Genomic DNA, 4,311 nt, shown 5'->3' with positions numbered 1-4,311 from the left:
CTGGAGAAATAAACATCTCTGAAACAGCTATCAAGAATCTGTCTGTCCATATATATTTCCTTCCCACGGGACTCCTGGTTTGATATATGCGTGTTGCACCCCACCCACTGCAACACTGGGGAAATATTGTCAGCCCACAAACTCCTAGACTGAGGTGCAAAGAGGCAACAGAACTGTGGAAAATCAGTGAATTCCCTTGTACTTTGGTTTTGGAGGGTGGGACAGAGATGCCTGCCAGGTCTGCATGTGTCAGGGCTTCATCTCCTGACCTTTCCCAGGGCTGGATGAAATATCCTCGGCCCTGGGATGGGAGCAATTCCCTGCACGAGTCAGCCAGCGCGGCATTCCAGGCGTGTGCCAGAAATAAGAGTACAACAGCATCTGCAGCCCCTCTTTCCCCCGAGCCCAGCATAATTAGTGTGGTCGGGGAAGGAGGGTGTGGTATCAGCCAGCTGCCGAATTAATTAATTGGAAGCTGGAAATGCATGGATTGACTCAAGGGCTGCTTTGAGGTGGGCACTGGGGGATGGATTTGACACTGACCAGAGCCAGGGAGCCATAGGCTGGGCTGATAGCAGCTGGCATGACCTTCTGAGATACCACTGAGGGCCTGGCTCCCAAAATAGTTTTAATAGGTTGCAAATTTTTGTCATTGTTAATTGCTTTGTTTATAATCCAAATCTGCAGGGTCGTTTTGTTTTAATGAATCCATTGTTGAATGGCAGCTAAAACATTAGTCTGGTGTCAGGTTTCATTGCCTCTGCCTGGGTTATGGTGTAAAAATGTAAATAGCTATTTCCTTTCTCCAGCCAAGGAGCAGCAGAATCCGTGGAGCACAGGACCGTAGAATAAGAGCAATCTTAGGTCTAAAAGACAGAAGAGGAGTTTGCAGAACTGTGTCTTCCTCCTGCCTCCATCATAAACTTCTTGTTTAGCCTTAGTGAGGTCATTTGAACCCTGCATAGCTGATCTCCAGGATTACAAACCACACAGGGGCAATAAGGCATATTCTCCTTGTGTCGGGCCCTCCAAGAGAAGGTGCTATGGGAAATGAAAGAGATCATTTTTATTTTATTGTGTCATTCAGCATCTAGCATTGGAAAAATCCTACTGCTGCTGTTTTACTCTCTGCAAAGTGTGAATCTCTGGCACAGGGATGAAACACGTTCCTAGATAGATGCATAATCTCATGGAGATGGGGCTCAGTGTAGCTAGAATGTGTGTTTGTTGTTTTAACCTGGAGAGCTGTGTTGGTTCACCCATACAGCTGGGGACTGGGGTAGGCTCTTGTGCTGCATGAGCAGGGTCATCTGCATTGCAGTGTCTTCACAGGTGGTGAGCAGAGGAGGATAAGGAGATGTGATCTGCTCGTTCTGCTTCTGAGCACTATGAATGGTGTGTTTGCTCTCCCTTTTAAATGTGTGGTTTTCGGTCTAGTGTGTGTTGGATGGGAGCAGTGACTCTGCTGGCCCAGAGTGCAAGGAGAAGCAGGACCTTCCATCCACTGGCTCTGCTCCTCCTTGAGGGACAGAGGGGTGGGAGGAGAGACCCAGGCCTTCAGCTCTCCCTCTAAAAACAGGTGATTTAAACCATAAAGTTGCCAGAAATGTTCCAAAACTAGAAAGTCCCCAGCTCCTGCTGCCACGTCTTTCTTCTTGTGAAGTTCCCTGTCCTTGTATGAAGGGTGGGGAAGATGCCCATGTGCCAGCTCCTCAGGAGCTTCTGGGGGTCAGGTGTTGTGCTCCATGGATTTCAGCTGAAGTGGATGTGCCGGGGTGGAACAGTGGCACTCCCTTGTCTGTAGCCACTGCAGTCTGTTGGTGCCAGAGGAGTCCTGGGGCAGCTCAGACTGTGCTGATGCTGGTGTCTGAGATTCGTAACCTGTACAGAATTCCCAAGTAAAAAAAAAAAATCTGCCTTATCCAGGGCAATAGGGTGAAGAGAGGAAGAGAGGTGATGTGATAACCCAGATAAAGATGTAAGACAGATAATGCAAAGGCTTCATAAATTAGGGCATGAACAAGTTTAGTACTTCTGCTGAGACAAAAACCCACTTCTTTTTAGAGAATAAGAGCAGCACTGATCAGAACAGTGCAAATTGTGCCGAAGTTGACAAACACAGAAAATTGCTCCATCCTCTTATTTGTTCCTGAACCTTGACAGTATTTCAGTTTCTATGGAAATGCTCTCTTAGGGATTAAACCCTTCTCATCTCAGGAGGGTCATCTAAGGCTGACTTGGGAGGAGAAGATGAGGTGACTGATGGGGTCCCTGAGGCCAAATACTTTCATGAGCCACAAAAAGGCTGTGGGTTGGCCCCAAGCTGGAGGGGACCTGGGAGTCATGTCTGTGATCTGCCCGATGACAGAGCCTGTCCTTGGGTGGGTGGAGGTGGGTGAGGGGTGCAGGCAGCTCTTGCCACAGTTCCAGCCACTGCCTGAACATCTGGGCAGCTGCTAGGAGCGTGGGTGCACTGCTGGGCCACTTGAGTCTGAAGCCATAGCACTTAACTTCCTAGAACATGCTGCGTGTTTGTGTACCTGCAATAGCCATTTATAATTAATTTATAATCCTGGCATGCTCCTCAGCTTGCAGATGAAAAGGGAATTTCAATCCAAGATGGGGTTTGCCACGATGTTGCAATAATTGTTCTTTACTGTGTATCATTTCTATAAGGCTCTGTCAATCAAGGAGTTCAATGTCTTCATTATTCTGTAGGTGCATGTCACGCTGGAGGGGAACACCAGCAGGCTCAGTGTTGGGACTTGTCCTGAAACAGCTACAGAGGGAGCTTCCCTGAGAATCGACAGAAACTTATCTATACTACAGGCCTCTTCTGGAACGTCAAAGTAACATCTTGAGTTCAGAAGCCCTTAATGAATACACCAGACCAAATTCTGCTTCAGAATATGCATGCGTGGCTCCTATTGAAGTAAATGGGCGCTCTGCCTGCATCTGAGATAAGGATCTGGCTTGTAGCAAGACTTAAAGGGGTATACACTGGGTTTTAATGGACTGTCGCCTACAACAGAATTAACTTTTTAGCTATTTTCAGTTATTTCTAGTGTTGCAACAGATTATCCTTCTTGTTTTGCTGTTACATCTTCTGCATACTGGTTTAATAAGGCACAGAAATGGAAATAAAGCAATCTGACCAGAGAGTTTATTGTGGTTTCTTTAAGGCAATGTCAGGATATTTTACAAGCTTGCAAAATTACATTTGTTACACTCCAATCATCTGGCAGACCATAAACACTCTGGAATATTTTAGTTAGAGGAATGGCAATTTTTAAAAAAAACCTAGGTAGGGAATATGAGTTTGTTTGAAGAATGAGTGAATTTACCTAACATCTTTTCATTTTCCTTTAATTTGGCCTGTTTGGCCTTTAAAAGCTGTGCCTCTGACATCTGTTTTTTCTTTGCTGACACCATTCAGGCAAGTAATCAAGAAGTCTGCCACTGCTTTCGCTGCACTAAAATGTGTGTGTGTTTGGAAATTTCAAACCTTTTCCAAGGAGAAAAACGGTGAGTTGTAAGAAAGAAATGATGAAACAGGATTAACAAGGTAACAAATAAAATAAATTCTAAAGGTAATACATCAAAATAATGGAAGTTAAGACAAGGGAAATATACCACTAAATTATGAATGTTACAAAAAAGAAATGTATATAAAGAAGCAATACTAAAGCAGAGGTGTGATTCTGTTTCCTTTCACAAAACCTAAATACAGGACTATTTGAGACACCATATCTGTGTTGAAAGACACCGTATATGTGTTGAAAGAGTGACATAGGTGAATACCGAGTGTGGAGCCCAGCCACAGGATGCCAATCTTTCTCCGGAGAATTGGTAATTCTGACCCAGGATTAATGTCCCAGGTTTCTGGGCAGCATTGAAACATGCAATTTATAGGCAAAAATTCTGACAAACATGAATACTTACATACATTGAAATGATGGAGAAAGCTTGAGATAATGCAGGCTTTCCTATGCTTGTATTTGGAGCAGCCTCTGACATGAGTAAATAACAATGAGCTCTTCCCTAAAAGGGAACTCATAGTGGGAACTCTTAAATTCTGAGTTCAAGACTTTGAGATGAATGGGATCAGGTTTAATGCCATTGTCAATCTGTGAATATGCCAAGTGTGGACTGGGTGTTTCTTCAGGACTTATGGTAAATTGTGGCTCTCTGTAAAGAGAGTCAGTTCTATATGACGTATCTATATGGTAGACCAAAAAGAAAAAGAGAGAGAGAGAGAGAAATCTCAACTCAAAAAAGACACATGCATGTATTATTTTGGACCTTTATAAT

At 44.2% G+C, this 4,311-nt stretch overlaps 1 long non-coding RNA gene across 1 annotated transcript in view; it reads left to right on the top strand.

Annotated features, from left to right (window-relative positions):
* Nucleotides 1-3,428, top strand: part of LOC108445360 — a 24,284-nt gene extending 20,856 nt beyond the window's left edge. The window contains exon 3 of the long non-coding RNA XR_001860181.1: nt 2,719-3,428. This is a non-coding gene — a long non-coding RNA (uncharacterized LOC108445360). The remainder of the gene's footprint in view (nt 1-2,718) is intronic.
* The last annotated feature ends 883 nt before the right edge of the window (nt 3,429-4,311 follow it).

Source organism: Corvus brachyrhynchos, unplaced genomic scaffold, assembly GCF_000691975.1.
Source record: "Corvus brachyrhynchos isolate BGI_N302 unplaced genomic scaffold, ASM69197v1 scaffold52, whole genome shotgun sequence".
Taxonomy (NCBI): domain Eukaryota; kingdom Metazoa; phylum Chordata; class Aves; order Passeriformes; family Corvidae; genus Corvus; species Corvus brachyrhynchos.
This window is presented reverse-complemented; position numbering and strand designations above follow the sequence as displayed.